General features: G+C 39.3%; 1 protein-coding gene and 1 long non-coding RNA gene across 13 annotated transcripts in view; one reads left to right on the top strand and one right to left on the bottom strand.

Moving 5' to 3' along the window:
• The window catches only part of STARD13 (StAR related lipid transfer domain containing 13), a 482949-nt gene that overhangs the window by 44276 nt on the left and 415818 nt on the right, over positions 1–22855 (top strand). For 2 of the 4 annotated variants that reach the window (XM_044927356.2, XM_044927355.2), the window contains one exon: positions 7491–7668. The exons of 1 other annotated variant lie outside the window; for it this stretch is intronic. The gene's annotated coding sequence lies outside the window, so the exon portion shown is untranslated. Of the gene's footprint in view, positions 1–3786; positions 3916–7490; positions 7669–22855 lie in introns of those variants that run through there. One more of the 4 variants, XM_044927357.2, reaches the window with a different exon arrangement.
• The window catches only part of LOC102403942, a 59477-nt gene continuing 41003 nt past the window's right edge, over positions 4382–22855 (bottom strand). For 3 of the 9 annotated variants that reach the window (XR_003102738.3, XR_003102737.3, XR_003102734.3), the window contains 3 exons: positions 22136–22233; positions 8981–9091; positions 4382–7580 (listed from right to left, as the gene is read on the bottom strand). This is a non-coding gene — a long non-coding RNA (uncharacterized LOC102403942). The remainder of the gene's footprint in view (positions 7581–8980; positions 9092–22135; positions 22234–22855) is intronic. The other 6 variants (XR_006544154.2, XR_003102735.3, XR_006544155.2 and 3 more) reach the window with 4 other exon arrangements.

The raw sequence follows: 22855 nt of genomic DNA, 5'->3' as shown, positions 1-22855 counted from the left end.
GCCCAACTCTCACATCCATACATGACTACTGAAAAAGCCATAGCTTTGACTAGATGGACCTTTGTTGGCAAAGTAATGTCTCTGCTTTGTATTAAGCTGTCTAGGTTGACCATAACTTTTCTTCCAAGGAGCAAGCATATTTTAATTTCATGGCTGCAGTTACCATCTGCAGTGATTTTGGAGCCCCCCAAAATAAAGTCTGTCACTGTTTCCACTGTTTACCTATCTCTTTGCCATAAAGTGACGGGACCAGATGCCATGATCTTAGTTTTCTGAATGTTGAGTTTTAAGCCAACTTTTCCACACTCATAGTACTACTGATTGATCTTTTAAATCTGAAAATCAGTATCTTCAGCCCAGTTTTACTCTGAGCACCAGCCTCCAACTGCCTCCTCAGCATCTCTTCTTGGATCTCTGCTACTCAGGAGCCAAAGCAGAACTATCGATTCCTATCCTATGCACTCTCCAACCCATGCCATAGGCTAAATCAACTTCTATCCCAGGTCCTCTTCAACTCTGTAAAGGGCACCACCATCTACCAAGTTCCTTAAGAAAAACATAGGGTTCTTAATGGATTACTCTTGATTTATAACGTCCCACTGAAATTCACCAGTCAGTTCTGTTGACTACTAAGTTCTGACACCTACAGCATCCTCTTGCCGAACTGGCTTCTCTCCTTCCATTCTAGTTCTTTCGAAGTCCACTGCTGAATTTTCCAGCAGCCTGGGTAACAATGCACACCAGAATATCCATTCCCCGACAGGTTCCTAGAATATTTAGAATTAAATAAGATCTACTGTTGTGCTTCTGCCAAAGGAGAACCCCATATACTACTTGTTTCCTACTCACTAGGCACTATGCAGCCACAAAGGCTTTGTAAGGCCACAGAGATACTCAACACACCAAGTGATTCGGCTTGGCCCCTGCTGGACCTGCTGTTTAAAATGCACGTCTCTCAGGTCTACACGGGACTTCCTCCTTCGTGTCTTTCAAACCACTGTTCAAACACCATCTCTTCAGACTTCCCAATCTCCTTTCTTCTCAATTATATCATTTTGATTTTTTTCACAGTACTTGATTATAATATCTAAAAGTGTTATTTGCTCCTGTGAACTTATTATGTATCTTCCCACTAAACTCCTTGAGACTGACTATCAACGGTCACTGCTGCACCCAAGCATGTAGAGGTGTGACTGGCTGACTGGCTGGAAATGCATCTAAGACCAACATCTGCCTCAATGGGACCAGGCATCTTCCAGAGTCCTGAGATTTTATAACTCTTACAGAGCAATGTATCAAAGAATCTAAGCTCAATTTTCCAAAGAACAAAATAAATCAAAAACTGAAGACAATGTGTCCAAAGAGATAATGTGCATTTAGGCAGCACTTCAATTCCACCTGAGAGGTGATTTTCAAGCTAAGGCCAGGCGCACCCAGGGAAGCTGGTACTCTGGGCTCCCAAGCACCTCTCTGTTGCCAGAGCAACTCTGCTTTAATATGCTTTTTAAAATATATATATATAATTGGCTTCCACAAGAAGGGATATCTGATAAATAGGATTCACCACTAAAAAAGAATTACGGGACTGCTTAATATATATGTTTCCCCTGAAATCACTCAGTCGTGTCCGACTCTTTGTGACCTCGTAGACTGTAGCCCACCAGGATCCTCCGTCCATGGGATTCTCCAGGCAAGAATACTGGAGTGGGTTGCCATTTCCTTCTCCAGGGGATCTTCCTGACCCAGGGATAGAACCCAGGTCTCCTGCATTGCAGGCAGATGCTTTAACCTCTGAGCCACAAGGGAAGCCAATATATATGTTTATGTGCGTTTAAAACCTCATATCCTAAAGGAAATCAGTCCTGAATATTCACTGAAAGGACTGACGCTGAAGCTGAAACTCCAATACTTTGGCTACCTGATGCGAAGAACTGACTCCTTGGAAAAGACCCTGATGCTGCGAAAGATTGAAGGCAGGGGGAGAAAGGGACAATGGAGGATGAGATGGTTGGATGGCATCACCGACTCAATGCACATGAGTTTGAATAAGCTCTGGGAGTTGGTGACGGACAGGGAAGCCTGATGTGCTGCAGTCATGGGGTCTCAAAGAGTTGGACATGACTGAGTGACTGAACGGACTGAAAACCTCAGAAAATAGATAGGGGGCATTTTGAGTCACTGCACGGTACTCACTGTCTTCTGGTGCCACTGTCGCAGCTCTTGCTGAGAGACCCCCCTGCCTCTTTTAGCTGGCCCTGACAGTATCTGGAAGTATCTTCTGTCCCATCTGGTAAGTATCTTCTGTCCCTTCTTCACCCTGCTCTTAAATTAACATCTCTCCATCCAAGCCCACATCTGAGCTGCCCCTCTCCTATGGCTCCCAGTGCTACTGAGCTCAAGGTGCACTCAGCAGCCTGGCCCGTGACCACTGCCCTTACTGCATTCTTCCTTCCCTGTCTCTCCAGCCTGCACAGAACCTAGACCAGCTGTGCCAAACTACTCACTTGACATTTTCCAACCAGACCTGAAATTCTCCCTTCTTATATATGGCTGTCCTAGGGCCATTCCTCATACTGACTTGCCTTTTCACTTGAACTTGTCAGTGGAAATACCATCTGTGCTCCCTTAGGTTTCCCATTCTGCACCCCCACCTCACCTTGCCTTCTGGGACATATATCCCTCTCCCCCTACGCCCACAACTCTGTTTGCACCACTACTGTGACACAAGTCATGCTATTTTCCTCTCTGGACTAGAGACGTAGCCAGCACTTGTAGAAAGAGATGAGACTTAGAGCAGAGGAGTCTGTTGCAGGTCCCACGTCAACGCATACTACTTAGGCAAGTTTGGACTTCTTTCTCAGAGCTGCAGCCACTTTACCTACAAAAATATACAGAATAATACTGACCTCTCAAAGTTGTAAATATTGATACATATGAAAATAATTTGGAAGCTATAAATGTGATGTGTTCTTATTTGCTGCTTGGGACTATTTCCATCTATCTTTGTACCTGCCTTTTAGCCCCGATGCCTATGTAGCAGAGTTCATTCATTTCAACAAAACTCTTGAGAAAGGAGAAAGGATTCATTTTGATTCACTGCCTCAACTAGAACTTTCAAGTCACCCAGAAGAGTTCTTTCAGATCTGGGCAGGCTTGGGGGAGGTGGAGGGGGGAGGGGGAATGACTAAAAGAGAAGTTATTAGGCATTTATTAACTGAAAGTAGTAAATTTGCATGACAGATTAACTGGGGGGTAGGTCCAGGTGAGCCCCTGACAGGGCTGCTGTGAAGTTCGAACCATGCTGGGTCTCTCAGATTTCTTAGAAGTCCAGCCCCCAGGAGTTTGGGGAGCTCCCAGCCCAAGAGCTCTTTAAGAGATAACTTGAATTAGACATTTGAATTAAGACGTGCATAGGTTTGTTTGATGGCCATAGAGTACAATATGCTTCCCACCAGGCTCCTCTGTCCACGGCATTCTCAAGAATACTGGAGTGGTTGCCAATGCCCTCCTCCGGGGGATCTTCCCAACCCAGGGATCGAATCCACCTCTCTTATGTCTCCTGCATTGGCAGTCAGGTTCTTTACCATTAGCGCCACCTGGGAAGCCCCTCTAGGAGAGGGTTAGATAGGCGAATAAGAATATGGGCTCCCTGGAGTGATGCTCCCTGGAGAAGTTTTAAAGGATGATCTGGTCTCTGCATTCAAGTACCAAGGCTTGGTGGATGCAGGGACATTTCAAGAGAAGTTGTGCCTGATTTCCTCTGATTCAGCTTCTTTTCCATCTTGTAGTGCTGGATCACCATATCAAACTATTCCGGTTGTACACTGAACAAGAGTACACTTAGGAAGATATCATTCACATACTAAATTTGTCCTTTTTTGTTGTTGTTGCAAGTTTCTGCCAAAGGAAAGTCAAGTAAGTGTCTTCACCACCACTGTTGGGGCACACACGTATTGGATCATCACTATTCCTTTATCATCTAGCCTGCACCTCCACTCCCCCCGCAACTCTTTAAAGACAAGGACTGTGTCTTAGTCATTATATATTTTGGTCATATGTATTTACAGGACCTGACATACAGTATTTATTCAGTAAATCTGGTTGTTTGACTGATGCATGTGGGTTTTATAAGTTTTATTAGGAGGCATCATATTTTCCATTTTTTCTTCATTCCTTTTGTGTTTTCCTCCCAGACTTGGGTTTTGTCACAGAGATAGTATTTTCAACAAACAATATAAATCCTCACCCAACACACGTTAGAAAATATGGCAGGAACCCTAAAGAGGAAATCATCTTTTCAGGACCTAGTTTTCCACTCTTTCTCCATTTCCAAGTTATCAGCTGCATTTTCCTACAACCTAAAATTCAGGACACTGATCGAGTCAGTTAAGATGATTTTATTCCAAGCCTACTGAGTATAAAGGGCTGCATTTTGCTCTGGGAAGGGATTCAAAGTCTTTCAAAATAAATGGCCTGCTTGTCTAGCTGTCAGAGTGTGGACTTCTTTGGCACTCTTACCCTAGTCCTGATTCAAGTTTATGCGCCAGAAACGGAACTTCTGCCTCTTTCAAATTCAACAAGGTCTTCAGACCATGGTCGTCTTGCACAATATGGACCTGGTATTAGAGCAACGGAGGGTATTTACAGTGTATTTAAATAACATAGTGCAAAGAATAGGAGGTTTGAAAGTCTGGCTGGGTTTGGAGAACTGACTTCCATAAATCTAACACCTGAAAAATACCTTTTTTGTTCAAATGTTGGAAAGATTTTTGTCAACTTTTTGCTTGATGAGGATTTCTTTAAGTTTTTCTGGTAACCAGAAACAAGTTTCACAATTTGTGTCACACTTGGCTCCTGTTCCGGGGAGTGAGGGAAAGCTTGCTCTTGCTTCAGTAACCCCTGCACAGTGGAGGATGAGGAGCTCAGCACGGAGGAGGCCTGCCAGCAGTTAACCCTGCCAAAAAAAACAGGAATCAGTGTGGACAATGGGAAGATTATGTGGTGGAAAATGGATAGCCTGAACGAAGGCAAGAAAGCCACATCAATTGTATTTAGAAGCTGCCTCTTACCCCCAGGTTATAAAGCCTTTCCTCCGAGCATTCAGAAGACGTTGCTGTTTTACTGAAAACTCACCCACCAAAGGTCGACGGGTGGAGCTGAAACAGAAAGCTTTTCTCTTGTAACTTCCTGTGTGTCCTGGTATCTGGCCACGAATCTTTGTGCCACCGCTGGGTCCTCTCACTCACTCTGGTATCAGGCCTTCCAGGGCTCCCCAGAGGAGAAGGGCAGAGCTCAGCTGCCAGGGGCAGAGGCAGAGGGCTCAGTGGTCCGCTCAGTAGGCCCTCTCCATGCAGCTTCCTGACAGACATCATCAGCCAATGGCCAGGCTCAGGCTGGTCCTCTGGTGAAAAACCTGAGCTCAGTCCAGGCTCAGCAGAACTGATGAGGGCTATGTCCTTGAGTGTAAATGATTTTTCACTCCCTGTTTCTTTTTAGGAACCAAAATCAAATGAATAATTCTGTTTCAAATGAACAATATAGCCAAACTATACAGTGAATCATATGACACTAATGTAATCATCACCCAAGATTTCTATGTGTTACTATTATTTGAAAGAGATGTTTTATTCCGTTTTGTTTTTTAAAAGAAACATAATTTTAAGATACAGTAAATCTCCATCTTCATCCTTTCCTACCTAGGAGGTACCACCTGAAGTTAACATGGATTGTTCCCACGTGGTTTTTAGGACTTTTATCACGTTTTTATTCATAAAATTGTATATAAAAATGATCTTGTGTGTTTTTTAAACTTACATGAATAATACAGTTATTTTTTAAGATTAACTTTTGCACTGAAACTAATGTTTTTGAAGTTTATTATTCCAAGTACTGGTAAATTTAGCCTTAAGATTATTTAATATTACTTCATATTAAAAAAATAAATCTAGCCTTCTATTCAAGGGCATGCATTTTCCCCACTTTATCACAAAGAATACAATCAACCTGCTATGCATTGATTCTAGCATGTATATCTAGTATTTATTTAAGTAAACACTCAATAAATTAGAAGTACATTTGCTGAACCATAGTTAACTTAATCAAATGATAGCAGAATTGTTTTCTAAGAAGTTGTACTAATTTACAAGCCCTCCAGAAATGTGTATTTACCAAAACTTGATGTCAATAGATTGATTATGTTTTGCTAATCTGATAGCCTCAAATGGCAGCTCACTGTTTTATTTTTCAATTTCCTGGTAACTAGTAAACTTGAGCTCAACTAGTGAAGTTGAGTGTATTTTCATTTTTCATATGCAATTGCTCATGTGTGTTTCTTGCCTTTAAACTGCCTCTTCATAAGCTTTTAGCTACACTGCCTGTATGCTAAATTGCTTCAGTCACGTCCGACTCTATGTGACCCTAAGGACTGTAGCTCAATAGGCTCCTCTGTCCATGGGATTCTCTAGGCAAGAATAATGGAGTGGGTTGCCATGCTCTCCTCCAGGGCATCTTCCCCACCCAGGGATCCAACCCCCATTTCCTATGTCTCCTGCTTTATTAGGCAGATTCTTTACCACTAGCGCCACCTGGGAAGCCCCTTAGCTACATTTCTACTGTGTTATTGTAGCTCTCTCTTTTTTTTTTTTAATAGTTGAATGTTTAAGTTCTAATTTTTCATTAAGATGTATTATAAGAGTTTACAAGAATTATATTCGTACTAAAAAAATTTTTTTTGGTCATGCCAGTTGGAATGTGACACCTTAGTTCCCTGAACAGGGATCAAACCCATCATTCCCCTGCAGTGGAAGGTGGAGTCTTAACTAATAGAGAGCCAGAGAATTCCTTGTAGACATGTTTTATAAATTTGGGGTTTATAAGTGGTTCCCATAGATTTTTCCAGTCTGTGACTTTCCTTTTCATTTTATTTACGGTTTCTCTTAACTTTTAATGTAGTTTAAATTTGTTTTCTAAAGTAGTTAGATGTATTAATCTTTTTCTCTATAATTTACTGGTATTTTGTGATTTTATAAAAAAAAGAACTCTAGGTTTACATACTGAAATTTCTTCTACATTTTCTCTCTTTAAATTATTAACATATTTATTACACCCTCTACTCCCATGAACCTAAGTCTTTGAGTATATACATCTTCCACGTTTTTCCTAATTTTTTTTTTTGTCTTTAAGCCACTTGGGAATGTGAATCTGTATGTCATGAAAAAGAAGTTTAATGTTATTTTTTTCCATATGTAATCAATTGGCCCACACGATTTGTTAAAAATTCTACCCTTTTCCCACTGATTTACAACATTGCCTGTCATATCCCAAGTTTACTCTAGGGTATGTTTTTAATGTCTTCATGCTCTCAATGATCACTTTTTCTATCTCTTTTAAAACTACTTTTAAAACTACAATAATTTTGTTAAAAGTCTTAGTAAAAGTAATTTTTATCTTTATCTTCCTTTTTTTCCTTCCCCTACTTTTCTTTCTTCCAGATTTTCCTGGCTTTTGTTGACCTTTTACTCTTCCATAAGACTGCAAAATCAGCTTGTCCAGTTCTTCAGGAAATCCTGGTGAAAACATGACTGCAATGATATTGAATTTATGAATTAATTTGGAGAAAATTGATGTCTTTATAATCTTCTCATACACAAAAACATGGATTTTAACAAGGTCTTCATTTATATCTTTCAATAAACTTTCACAAATGTTTTCTTTATAAATATGAACATTTTTGTTAAGATTTATTTCTAGATAGCTTATCAATTTAGTTAATATAAATTATATCTTTTACAATTATATAGTTTAATTATTTGTTGCTCACTTATATAAAAGAAAATGATATTTTCATATTCTATACAGTATCTTGATAAAATCCAAAATTCCTTATTTGTTCCAATAATTTGTATAAGTTTCAGACTATTCTGTGTGGACAATCATATCAATGCTGAAAGTTTTGTTATGCCTTTCTAATTAGTATAGCTGTGTTCCCTCCCCCACTTTCAGTTTGTGCCAACAGAAAAGAAACAATGATAGCTGGAAAACTTTCTCAATGGCATCCCACTCCAGTACTCTTGCCTGGAAAATCCCATGGACAGAGGAGCCTGGTAGGCTGCAGTCCATGGGGTCGCTAAGAGTTGGACACGACTGAGCGACTTCACTTTCACTTTTCACTTGCATGCATTGGAGGAGGAAATGGCAACCCACTCCAGTGTTCTTGCCTGGAGAATCCCAAGGACGGCAGGGCCTGGTGGGCTGCCGTCTATGGGGTCGCAGAGTCGGACATGACTGAAGTGACTTAGCAGTAGCAGCAGCACTGTTTTACAAAATCATCCATTTGTCAAACTTCACAAATCCATTACCATGGATCTTTGTTCATGATATCTCATATTATCTTTAAACACTGCTATTGTATGTGTGGCTATATTGTGTATTCAGTCCTAGTAACAGGACGTGTGAGATAATGTAAAGCAATTTAGTCAGAAGCAGCAGCTTAATCCACAGCCTTGGTGTTTATGAGCTGCACGACTTTGGGCAAGTCACTTCTCAGAGATTCAAATTGTTTTTTGGTAAATTAGGTCAGGGCTTTTTTTATAGATACATTTGCTCTCTCTTCCAGTAAAGCACTTTCTTCAAATGAAGTCTAACACTGAAGCAGATCAAAGTGGATAAATTCTGTTGAAGAAGAAAGTGCCATTCTTGCCCACCCCTAGGAAGCCCCTGAAGCACTTCCACCATGCCCCCTAGGGCTAGCACAGCTTCCACTACTAGAGTACCTTGCAAGGGTTTGAGGTGAACTTTCCTTGAGCTGGCATCTAGCCAACAGCCAATACTCAGCCAAAGTGATTACAAGTACAATTTCCATGAGGACTAAAAGAGTCATCCAGGTTTCCTAGCAACAGAAATCAAGGTCCACTAGCTACAACAGAGTAAAAAACATCCTTTCAAATATGGGAAAAGATGGTTAATTGAGTTTAATCCTTACTCTTTATCATGATGCAACAAATAGAAGTGATCTTCAGGGCAACAATAATTTTCCAGTTTCTTTACTTTCAATCTTCCACTATCTCCTGAGCTGCAACATGACAATTGTCTACTAAAAGACAAGAGTAGAATTTCCATTTTACTGAAAGGTGCTAATGACTTTTTTTTTCCTTTTGTGACCCGTTTTATTTGAGAAAGGAAATAAATGAGAGGAGAATGATAATAATGGGAGCATTTTCTTCTTTCATAACATAATACATGGAGGAAATATTCAAACACAAGTTGAGGGATAGCATTGGTCTCTTTATTCTTTTTTTTTTTTTAATGAGCAACATGTCTCCATTTTATAAATTAGAAAAATTCACTCAGAGGTTAAGGAATTCATTTAAGCTCTCAGGCCTGTTACATGGAAGATCCGGGGGGGGGGGGGGGGGGGGATAATTTTTTAAAAGGCTGATTTATAATTTTTATTACAGTATTAACTTATTATAATGATTTGGCCAAGGGTTTATTTATAATTTCCTTGTTTTTCCCTAGTTTTCACTTCAGAAAAATTTAAGCCTAGAGCAAAAATAGATTATGAATAGCATATAGACTTCACCTAGATTCACAAATTAACATTTTATCCATTTGCTTTTTTTGTGTGTATGCGTATATGCATTTTTAGGCTGAACTATTTAGTTACTTGGGCTTCCCAAGTGGCTCGAGGTAAAGAATCCACCTTCCAAGCAGGAGACGCAAGTTCAGTCCCTGGGTTGGGAATATCCACTGAAGAAGTAAGTAAGTAAGTAAGTGAAGTCGCTCAGTCATGTCTGACTCTTTGTGACCCCGTGGACTGTAGGCCACCAGGCTTCTCTGTCCATGGGATTCTCCAGGCAAGAATATTGGAGTGGGTTGCCATTTCCTTCTCCAAGGGATCTTCCCAACCCAGGGATAGAACCCAGGTCTCCTGTATTGCAGGCAGGCACTTTAACCTCTGATTCACCAGGGTAGCAAGGAAATGGCAACCCTCTACAATATTCTTGCATGAAAAGTCCCATGGACCAAGGAGCCTGGAGGGCTACAGCCTATGAGGTTGCAAAGAGTCAGACATAACTTTGCAACTAAACAACCACATTTAGTTACTTGAGAAACAGCAACTTACAAATACTTTATATTATATATCTTATGATATATATTTTTACACCCAAAATGCTATTAACTACCCATGAAAATTAAGTAAATTGACTATCATCTAATACAGCCTATATTTAAATTTCTCCAATTGTCTTCTTTTTAATTAGAGGATAATTACTTTACAATATTGTGATGGTTTCTGCCATGCATCAACATGAATAGGCCATAGGCATACATCTGTCCCCTCCCTTTCGAGCCCCCCTCCCGCCTCCCTCCCCATCCCACTTTTAAGCCAATAGGTTGTCACAGAGCACCAGCTTTGGGTTTCCTGTGTCATACAGAAAATTCCCACTGGCTATTTAGTTTACATAATGTAATGTATAGGATTCAATGCTATTCTCTCAAGTAATCCCACCCTCTCCTTCCCCTACTGTGTCCAAAAGTCTATTGTTTATGCCTTTGTCTCCTACATTTCTCCAATTGTCTTAATACTCTTTCAAAGATGTTTAACATATTGGATCCAATTAAGATTTGCACTATACATTTGTTTTTTTATCTTCCTTTTTTTTTTGGTTTGGTCTTCTTGATCACTTTTATCTCTAGTGTCCTCTCTCTAGTCTGTTTTTCTTTTTTTAAAGAACTTAGATGTGATTGGGTATAATTTAATATAGATATGGCCAGCCGTGGTGTCCCTGGGTAGCTGAAATTCAATTTTTTTTTAAATTTTATTTTTAAACTTTACAATATTGTATTAGTTTTGCCAAACATGGAAATGAATCCGCCACAGATATACCCGTGCTCCCCATCCTGAAGCCTCCTCCCTCCTCCCTCCCCATACCCTCCCTCTGGGTCGTCCCAGTGCACCAGCCCCAAGCATCCAGTATCGTGCATTGAACCTGGACTGGCGACTTGTTTCATACATGATATTATGCATGTTTCAATGCCCTTCTCCCAAATCTCCCCACCCTCTCCCTCTCCCACAGAGTCCATAAGACTGTTCTATACATCAGTGTCTCTTTTGCTGTCTCGTACATAGGGTTATTGTTACCATCTTTCTAAATTCCATATATATATGTGTTAGTATACTGTATTGGTGTTTTTCTTTCTGGCTTACTTCACTCTGTATAATAGGTTCCAGTTTCGTCCACCTCATTAGAACTGATTCAAATGTATTCTTTTTAATGGCTGAGTAATACTCCATTGTGTATATGTACCATAGCTTTCTTAACCATTCATCTGCTGATGGACATCTAGGTTGCTTCCATGTCCTGGCTATTATAAACAGTGCTGCGATGAACATTGGGGTACACGTGTCTCTTTCAATTCCAGTTTCCTCAGTGTGTATGCCCAGCAGTGGGATTGCTGGATCATAAGGCGGTTCTATTTCCAGTTTTTTAAGGAATCTCCACACTGTTCTCCATAGTGGCTGTACTAGTTTGCATTCCCACCAACAGTGTAAGAGGGTTCCCTTTTCTCCACACCCTCTCCAGCATTTATTGCTTGTAGACTTTTGGATCGCAGCCATTCTGACTGGCGTGAAATGGTACCTCATTGTGATTTTGATTTGCATTTCTCTGATAATGAGTGATGTTGAGCATCTTTTCATGTGTTTGTTAGCCATCTGTATATCTTCTTTGGAGAAATGTCTATTTAGTTCTTTGGCCCATTTTTTGATTAGTCTGTTTTTCATGACACTGACTTTTTCTGAGTCCAGAATAGTATTTTCTGGAAAGTGCCACATCCTAAATTTGTATATTATTTCTTTATGAAATGATATAGGCTAAACATTTTTACCAAGAAAATTACATAAGTTATCTTGTATACTTATTATATCACTTTAAACAAAATCAGGTGATAACAAAATCAAGTGGTTTCCCTACTGGTAAGGCTGTTTGATCACTTAGTTAAGACGGTGATTAAGCTCTTCAAAATAAAGGTACATTTTTCATTTGTGGTATTTTTAAGTAATGTTAATTGTGAAACTTTGAGATTACGTGATTTAGTTCCACATTAACTTTTAAGCCTATGATTTTAGCATCTATTGCTGATCCTGATCTTGCCAGAATCATGTATTAATACTGACAGTTGTAAAATGGTGATTTTCTTAGTTCTATCCATTCCTTTCACATTTATTAGCTGGTATTCTGTTTAAAAGATGAGTCTCTCTCTCTCTCTCTCAGTGGTTTTCTGTGTCTGTCTCTCTCTCATTGCTAGTTCAGCAGGCACTGTGCACTGCCTTTTAAAAGTGCTGTTTTCGATAAAAACTCCTCCATAAAAAGACCTGCTTATAGGAAATGTTCAGTTGGCAAGGCAGAGTAATTTAAGATTATTTGTCCAGTGTCTTCCAAAGACTTAATGAGGAGGGTAGAGCCAATTATCTTCATCTGAGCTTCCAGGAATGCAGATTTTACTTATTAATAAGGAAACTGATGAACAAGGTTATTAAGTAACTAATGAAAATAGAGAAGTGTATATAAAAGAAAAAAAAGGATAGGAATCTTTCTTAAGAGTGTTGCTGAAATTCTCAAACTTCGCACCAGATTACCAAGCTAAAGAAAAGAGTTCAAGGTGTTTTTCTTTGGAAGTTTTTGGGCTCCTTAAAGGAAAGGGTCTATTTTCAGTGCTATGAGTGTAATCACTGCAGAAGGAGTTCACAGAACATGTGAAATGTTTCAAGGCTGACATCAATGTTTCCTTAATTGCTGCTTTTCAAATAGTGTGTGTGTGTTAGTTGTGTCCAACTCTTTGTGACCCCATGGACTGTAGCCTGCCAGGCTCTAAGGAATTTTCCAGTCAAGAATACTGGAGTAGGTTGCCATTTCCTACTCCAGGGGATCTTCCCAACCCAGGGATCAAACCGACATTTCTTGCATCTTCTGCACTGACAGGTGGATTCTTTACCACTGCACTACCTGGGAACCCCTTCAAATAAATTAACGGGAGCAAAACATACAGTTTTGGTCATTTAGTTTAGGTCAGGATGTCTGAAATAAAAACAAGCACAAGAGGACCAAAGATGGGGCTGTTTCTCAAGTGAAGTTGAAAGAAAAACAACTGGATGATGTTTTTCTAAAGTTTCCACGTTTTGAAACTCCCTCCTTGCAGATATCACTGCCAGAAACTTTCTTACATCATGACAGTTTGTGAATATTTCCTTAACTTGTTATAAAGGAAAGAAAGCTCTTGAGATCCAGATTTCTTATGATCATGAATCACTCAGGAAACATTAAGGAGGGTTATTGCTTTCTTGGCATGGATTTACAAGTTAGTGAACCAAAGATGAAAAAGACCCATCCCCTGATGGCACCTCCAAAATTTCTATCTAGAATTTTAAGAAATAAATTTTGGAGCTAATAGATTTGTTATGAAGCTATATTTGCAATTCTGGTGAAGTTTTTTTTTTTTTTTTTTACTTAGATTATATGTTTTAGGTCAATTAAAAAACTGGCAAAGTTTTTTTGAAGATGTCTTTACTCATTCTTTACATAAGACTGAGAAAACATCAGTTATGTTTATATCAAAAAAAGGAGGAGAAGTTACTGATGGAAATTATGAAAAAGTTATGATTTCTTCTCTCACATGATATGATAGCAGCATTATTTCTACATTTGAGGACCTTGGTTTTAACCAGGGGTGATAAATACATAAGCAAATCATTATATAAGACAGTTTTAGTGGGATAGATGAATAAACAAAAAGACATTAACAAAAAGACACTAAAATCATTTGAGTTTGACTAGGAGCCTACGGGCACAGCTATAATATTTTCCTTCAGAGACATTTGTGGATAGAGTTTGATATAAAATTTGGACCTCTTCTCTTTATCCTTTTGTTTCTATCCTAAAATCAAAAGTTCCTAAGGAAATTTGACATGCATCAAACCATGTTTTTCTATGTGATAGTTCTAGGGAGGACTAAGTTCAAAGGAAGCTGTGTGAGTGGGTTATAGGTACAAAATCTCTGGCAGTAGAAGAAAGAACTTAGCAAGAAGAAATTGAGACTCCTCACTTCCTCACTGAAGACCCTGGGCTCCCCTCTGCCTGCCTGCTCCCCCTCTCCAAGAAGTGGGAGATAGCTGTGGGTTTCCAACTGGGCAGAACTTTAATAAAATAACTGATGTTTTCAGAGAACAACAACAAGAGAAAAAAAAAACATTAATGCCAATCCAGGGAGAAAAGATCAGGGGCTCCTTGATGGCCAGGTGAGGAGTGCCCTAGAGGCTGGGTTTCAGTGGTAAAGATGTCATGACCAATAGGCACATTATTGAGGAAAAATTGTAGAATAAACAGCAGTATTCACTCATTTATTTTTCTGTCAGTAAGACATGTCACAGTTTAAATCTACCAACTAATAGCCATTAACATTAATCCCATTTCAGATTAGAGTTTGAGCTTCTTGAAGGCAAGGATCAAATCTTATTTATCTACATTTCACCAATGCCTACTGTTCCACCCACCACATAGTGGAATAAAGATAGTGTGACTAAATGGGAAGAGTCTTGATAATTCTCTTAATCAATATATAGAAACACAGGAGCATAGCAATGGTCAGTAATGACATATATGCCATTTATATCACTGTGTGGATTAATGACATAAACCATGATGAAGAGACCAACAGTTAGCCTTTAAAACAAGATGATTGAAACAAATATAACTTTTCAATTTCTATGATAAATATATGCTGTTTCCATGTTCAGGCAACCCCTAATAATGACAGTAGCCATCAACTTAGTAAATCATAGCTTAGAACACACTATCAATTCACGTATTATATGATTTGCTGATGGTCTCTGCACTTGAGTCAATTTGGTAGTATTTGGAAGAGCATCTGATTTCAAACTCAGGTTACAAATCCCAGAGAGAAATGAATAAAGAATTGGCTGTTCTAACATTTAAGTTTCAACATAATTTGTAGAAAGCCAGTTAGAAGCTGTGTTTGTTGGTTTTAATAGAGCTGTCTTGCAAAAATTTGTAGAGCATTTTAGGGTGTGATTAAATCACTGGGATTTAAATCTGGCCACTCCATAATTGCTAAAATCTGTGTCATGCTGACACAACAAAACTTTTCCAAATCACTGCTTTATTATTTTGCAATAAGCTTTAATTGGTATTTAGCTCCCCTGAGTGAATCTGTTCTTTAGGACAAACATTAAGTAATTTGTTTAGAGTTCATCTATATATGCACATCTCATTTATGTTTATTGAAGATTTTATTATATATATATATCAGTTCAGTTCAGTTCAGTCGCTCAGTCGTGTCTGACTCTTTGCGACCCCATGAATCACAGCATGCCAGGCCTCCCTGTCCATCACCATATATATACACATATATTTATACATATATATGTTAATATAAAAAGGAGATGGTGGCAAGATGTTCTTACTCAATGTCAGAGTTTTTAAGTAATTCTAAAATAATATGAAGGTTCCTCAAAAAATTAAACATAGAATCACCATATAATCTAGCAACTTCATTTCTGGGTATACACTCAAAAAAACAGAAAGCGTGCACTTTGACACACATTTGTACACCCATATTCCTAGCAACATCACACACAACAGCAAAAATGTAGAAGCAACCCAAGTTACCACCAACAGATGAATGGATAAACAAAACAAGGACTATATATACATGTGATGAAATATTGTTCATCTTTACTAAGGAAGGAAATTTAGTTACCTTTTACAACATGGATTGCAGACATTATGTTAAGTGAACTAAGTCAGTCATATATAGAAAAACACTATATGATTCCACTCATATGGGACTCATAGAGCAGTCAAATTCATAGAGACAGAGAGTAGAATGGTGGTTGCCAGGGGCTGGGGGAGTTAGTGTTTAATGGGTATGGAATTTCAGTTTGGGAAGATAAGTTTTGGAGGTGGATGGTGGTGATGGTTGCACAACAATATTAATGTATTTAGTGCCACTAAACTAGACACTTAAAATGGTTAAAATATTAAATTTTATTTATGCTGCTGCTGCTAAGTCACTTCAGTTGTGTCCGACTCTGTGTGACCCCACAGACGGCAGCCCACCAGGCTCCCCCGTCCCTGGGATTCTCTAGGCAAGAACACTGGAGTAGGTTGCCATTTCCTTCTCTAATGCATGAAAGTGAAAAGTGAAAGGGAAGTCGCTCAGTCATGTCCGACTCCTCATGACCCCATGGACTGCAGCCCACCAGACTCCTCCGTCCATGGGATTTTCCAGGCAAGAGTACTGGAGTGGGGTGCCATCGCCTTCTCCAAAATTTTATTTATATTTTACCATAATTTAAAAATTAAATAATTTAAAAATAATCCTAATATTTTAGCAAGGTCTGCTGGAAAACTGAATTTTACTGTTTAAGCAAATTATACTCTAGAGGTTATTTTACCTTTTGTGGGATCTCGCAATGTAACCAGAAATGAGATAATTATCTCATTTAATTATCTGTAGCCCGCCAGGCTCCTCCAGCCATGGGCTTTTTCAGGCAAGAATACTAGAGTGGGTTACCATTTCCTTCTCCAGGGGATCTTCACAACCCAGGGATCGAACCCGGGTCTCCCACATTGCCTCCTACATTGCATGTTGACTCTTCACCATGTGATTCTCCAGGGAATCCCTGAATTTTATTTTCAGTTTAGTTCAGTCGCTCAGTCGTATCCGACTCTTTGCGACAGCATGAACCGCAGCATACCAGGCCTCCCTGTCCATCGCCAACTCCCGGAGTTTATTCAAACTCATGTACATTGAGTTGGTGATGCCATCCAACCATCTCATCCTCTGTTGTCCCCTTCTTCTCCTGCCCTCAATCTTTCCCAGCATCAGGGTCTTTTCAAATGAGTTAGCTCTTCGCATCAGGTGGCCAAAGTATTGGAGTTGCAGCTTCAACATCAGAACTACCAGAGAACACCCAGGACTGATCTCCTTTAGGATGGACTGGTTAGATCTCCTTGCAGTCCAAGGGACTCTCAAGAGTCTTCTCCAACACCACACTTCAAAAGCACCAATTCTTTGCCACTGAGCTTTCTTTATAGTCTAACTCTCACATCTCCATACATGTAGTCTCCATACATGACTACTGGAAAAACCATAGCCATGACTAGAGGGACCTTTGTTGGCAAAGTAAAGTCTCTGCTTTTTAATATGCTGTCTAGGTTGGTCATAACTTTCCTTCCAAGTTGTTTTTTAATTTCATGGCTGCAATCACCATCTGCAGTGATTTTGGATTTTATTTATATTTTACCAAAATTTTAAAAATAAATGATTTAAAAAGTAACCCTAATATTTTAGTAAGGTCTGCTGGAAAACAAACTAAATTTTACTGTTTAAGCAAATTATACCCTAGAGGTTATTTTACCTTTTGTGGGATCTTGTGATGTAACCAGAAATGGGATAATTAATTATGGTGGAAAGAGCCTTGGCAGAGTCAGTACTTCAAACAAGACCTCTTGTAGAACTTGGTAGGTAGGTCTTGTTGAACCTAAAACCCATGCAAGGCTCAGAACATAGTGGGTATCTTCAAAGTTGAATAGAAAGACATCACAGAAATTAGGGAAGCAGCTGCTACCTGAAGAGCCCAGGCAATTACCACCTTCAGGGATTCTGTCAGTCCTGGATAAGGGAGAAAGGAACTGATCCCATCTCTAGAGAGATGAGACATGCTGGGCAAGTGTATCTGACACAGGAATTCAATCCAGAGACTGAGACACACAGTGGGGGTTCGGAGGCAGTTTAAGAGAGGGTAGTCTTGGAATAAGAAGATTGTTATTAGTACTTGGAGCTCAAGTTCAGAGAATGTAGTAACTTATGCTGTGGCCCCTTGGAATTGAACTTGGCTTCTTAAATCCTTTTCTGACTTAAGCAAGACTGGCATGGGGCTGAATCTTCAGTTGGAAGTCATGTGGGTCTAATTATTCCAGAGGAGAGAGTTCAGAGGTTGTGGGTACAGTGAAAAGTGAAAGGGAAGTCGCTCAGTCGTGTCCGACTCTGCTACCACACAGACTATAGCCTGCCAGGCTCCTCCATCCATGGGATTTTCCAGGCAAGAAGACCAGAGTGGGTTACCATTTCCTTCTCCAGGGGATCTTACCAACCCAGGGATGGAGCCAGGGTCTCCCACGCTGTAGGCAGGCTCTTTACTGTCTAAGCCATCAGGTAAGCCCTGAGTGCAGAGGAAGTGGAAAAGCTGAGGTTAGGTCTTGAGAGTTTAAGGAAAGTTAACATCTTCCACTCCACAATCTGGTGAACGTCTTTGTCGTGGTTTATACACACACAAGCAGATCCTCAGCCCTGGAATGTTGACCCCTTGTGCTGCCAAGCATCTCAGGAATCTTCCCATTCCTCTATCAGCTGCCTGGCACCATTCCGTAGTCTCACTGGCTTTCCATTTTCTCCTGATAATGTTCTGAGCCCAACCATTCCCAATCTAGTTCTTCTCTTTCCAATAGACTCCAGCCCATATACAGGGCAGAACTTTTTGAAAGGGTTCAGTGTTAGGGCTGTATTAGTTCCACTTGGTAGAAAGTACTCAATAAACATCTGTTGAATTTTGTCAAAAATTTTCTCAACAAACAAAACTTTTTCAATGCATTCGATTTTTTCAAGTTCTCAGTGTACCCCTGGTGCCAAAAAGGTGGCCTGGGATGGAATCAGGAGCTAGCTATTTACAAGCCCTATGATCTTAAAGTATTTCTTTTTTGCTCTCCTTATAAAATGATTCTTTTAAGTCCTCAAAAGACATTCTTGTTCCCAAGTGTTAGATTATCAGGGCTCACAATTGCACCTCTGATGCCTGGGGTCTCCCATTTCCTGTAAATAGTTAATCCCTGGCAAGGGCATGAAACCTTAGCGTTCTATCCCATCATCAGTCTACTAAGCCACACTATATTTCTTTCTAATCATCTTATGACTCCCTCCTGATCTCAGATCTGAAATAAGCCTTTCGGATTTGGGGATAAATTATGGCAAAAAAAAAAAAAATGAATTAAACATATAGGGTATAAAACAATGGCTTGAAAACTGGTACAAATTTTAATAATTATTTTCACATTTTGAATACCAAAGATGATTTGATTTATATGCTTGAATAACTAAAAAAAGAATCTTTTAAAGCTGAATTTTAAAAATCTGTTCACTAGTCTCAAACCATTTGGCTTCATTGCTTTTTAACTAAAATAAAGTGAGCTAATTTTGATTAAATTGGGTGAGGAAAAAATCTTCAGCATAGGTAACAAATTATATGCCAGATATTGGCTTCCTATGATTCCAAATCACGTTGCTAAAAAGCAGGCTTCTGGCAGATCTTTAATTATCAGTGTTAGTAATATGGACATCCAAGCCTAATGCATAATATGAATATAAAATACATGATTAATATAAAATGCACGCTGAAAGAATTTTAATTAATGAATGAACATCACTATTGCATTAGCTTTCTTAAGTAGGTCAGAGCTTAAAGCTGTCCAAATAATAGATTTTTATGTTTCTCTTCTTTCTCCATCTATCTCAGGGCAAGAAATTAATTTTTTCCTGTTCCAAAGTCATCAGTGGATTAATGACTGTCATATGAAGCCTGGCTACAGGGAGCTCCTCAAATACACAGACATGTGTAGCTCCTGAAAAATGAACAGAATCATTTTTCTCAAAGAATATGATTATAGTGGGATATCAAATAGATTTTTTTTTTCTGAGAAAGAATTGTTAAATTTGTCCTGATGACAGTGGTGAAATGAAACTCAGAAATATTAATGCCTTTCCCTTCCATCATGCCTAGCTTATGTGTCATAGATATTGTTTCAATTTATAAAACCATTCTGAGCACACTGTGTAAACCCTTACTGAGCACTACATGTGGAAAAACACAAGACTCCTGTCCTGTAAGAACTTATATTCTAATAGAGGTCATACAATCTCATCCACTGATACATGCATATAACACAGGCAAATAAGCATTTTTTAATGGAAAATTAGTTCTCAAACTGGCATTTCTTTCCTTTTCTATAAATAAAGTTCCAACAGTGAGAATTTTCTTTAGTAGTCTACAATATCACTTCAGGTATTATTAGCTGGACCTTATACCCAGAAGTTAGAGTGGATGGATGCAGTGAATGACAGGTAGAGTTCTCTGAGATGCGGATTCTGACTAATTTATCTGCCCTTGCCTTGCAGGGGCAGAAGAACCTCTTGAGCTCTATGGCAACTGAGACCAGAGCAGGCAGAAAGCTCTTGGAGGAGGATGCTATTGATAGGAATCAGGCATGTCTTAAAAATGAAATGAACACAAAATATTAAGGGACTATTTTCCATAATATTGCTCTGTTATACAAGTGCCGGGAGAAGGCAATGGCACCCCACTCCAGTACTCTTGCCTGGAAAATCCCATGGACGGAGGAGCCTGGAAGGCGGCAGTCCATGGGGTCGCTGAGGGTTGGACACAACTGAGCGACTTCACTTTCACTTTTCACTTTCATGCACTAGAGAAGGAAATGGCAACCCACTCCAGTGTTCTTGCCTGGAGAATCCCAGGGATGGGGGAGCCTGGTGGGCTGCCGTCTGTGGGGTCGCACAGAGTCAGACACGACTGAAATGACTTAGTAGTAGTAGTAGTATACAAGTGCCAAGGACCTTTTTTAAAAAATTGTAGTCTGGGAAAAAAATAGTAGGTCCTCAAAGCATCTTTGTGACTAGATATGTTTAATGCCCCTTTCAAAATGCTTTGAGGACATAAAATTATTTTTTTCCAAACTGCATAGTGATACTAGGGTATGAATGGTTGGTCAGAAAATTAAACAAGGTACCAGATCTAGTTCAGAAATTAGCAGGGAAAGAGAATCATCTGAAAGCTCGTTTTTATTTAAGATGTTATGGGTGTCTGTCTCTTGCATTAAATTGTCTCATGAATCCTGGTTCACCAGTACCTGACTTACTGTAGGTGCTCCATAGATTGCTGGGTGAAGAAGTAAGCCTGTGAGTTAAGTGAAGGGGTAAATAAGTGAGTGAGAAAGTGGGTGAGTGAAGAATAAATGAATGAATGAATGAATGTTTACCAGGAAGTACATTAGAAGGCAACGATCCTTGAACCTCAAACTGAAGATGAGTAAATGCTTCTTAAATCCTGTCTGACATAACATTTGGAATATGCCCCTTACTTCCAGCGAAGGGCCTTCTCAAATTCCTCATTTCAATTACGACAATCGTACTGAAGAGAAGCAGTCACCTTCTCTATTTTTAAGCAATTCTCTTTCAATCAACGTTTAATTATCCTAAAGGAGGAAACCAGTGGTGCAGATAATCCCCCAATCTCTTGTTGGAATGCATTATTTGATGGCTTTTTACAGTAGTTTGCCTTCCTAATTATGTTTTGATTAGGTTTCTATTACAGTTATCAAGAATTCTCTTAGCAGAGAGGACAGCAGGTCAGGCAGCCCCAAGAACACAGTGATCATTGCACTGAGGTTGGCTGGAACTGATTCACACTTTAATTTAGGCCTTTCTTTTTTAATTGCATAGTGCTAAGCACTTTGAGACATACAAAGTCACAGAAGATTTTTAGGGCTAATTTATTCAGCGGCCACCACTGAAAATCTATTAGAAAGTAGGTTCTTTTCTAGGGGTTGTCAAAGCAAAGAGGAATAAGATACAATCTAGTAAGTAATGATATATAAGCTTGGAATTTCAGGAACTCACTGCCTAGCCAGCAAGATATAGGCAACACAAGGCAGTGTGTGCTAAATGACAAATGGGCCCTGGGAGCTAGAAGAGTAGGAGAGGTCACCTGAGGTGAGAATATAAGGAAAACACTAGAGGAAGGTTACTTGGTCCAGGTCTTAAAGAAGAGACATTTGAATGAGTGGAGGAGATTCAGGATTCTCTACAGCAGTGTTGTTCAATGGAAAGACATTAGCCACATGTGCAAATTTAAATATTCCAGTAGTCAATTTAAAAGGAAAAAAAAAAAAATGGGCAATGTTGATTTTAATAATGCATTACATTTAACCCAACATGTTCAAAGTATTTTAACATGCAATCAATATAAATTAGGTATTTTACTCACATTGTTTTAGACTAAGTCTTCAAAATCCAGTGTGTACATTTGCTGCATATCTCAGTTCAGACTGGGTTTCCCTGACGGCTCAGTGGTAAAGAATCTGCCTGCAATGCAGAAGATGCAAGTTCAGTCCCTAGGTCAGGAAAATCCCCTAAAGAAGTAAATGGTAAACCACTCTAGTATTCTTGCATGGAAAATTCCATGGACAGAGGAGCCTGGGGGTCTTTAGTACATAGGGTCCCAAACAGTCGGACATGACTGAGCACACACACACGAAAGTGATCACTTCAGACTAGCACACTGCAAATGCTTGACAGCCATATGTAGTTAAAGGTTTCCATACTGGGAAGCACAGCTTTAGAATCTTGCTTCTCAAGCTATGATTTGAGGATCAGTCTCACTGGCAGCATCTGAAAAAACATTAGACAGGCAAGATTTCAGGTTCCACCCTAGACCTACTGAATCAAAATCTTCATTTTAGCCATATATGCAGGTAATACTAAAGGTTCACATTAAAATTTGAGAAGCACTAGTCTAGGCAGATCAGGAAGCAACAGTTAGAACTGGACATGGAACAACAGACTGGTTCCAAGTAGGAAAAGGAGTACGTCAAGGCTGTATATTGTCACCCTGCTTATTTAACTTATATGCAGAGTACATCATGAGAAATGCTGGACTGGAAGAAACACAAGCTGGAATCAAGATTGCCGGGAGAAATATCAATCA

This window comes from Bubalus bubalis, chromosome 13, assembly GCF_019923935.1.
Source record: "Bubalus bubalis isolate 160015118507 breed Murrah chromosome 13, NDDB_SH_1, whole genome shotgun sequence".
In the NCBI taxonomy this organism is placed as follows: domain Eukaryota; kingdom Metazoa; phylum Chordata; class Mammalia; order Artiodactyla; family Bovidae; genus Bubalus; species Bubalus bubalis.
This window is presented reverse-complemented; position numbering and strand designations above follow the sequence as displayed.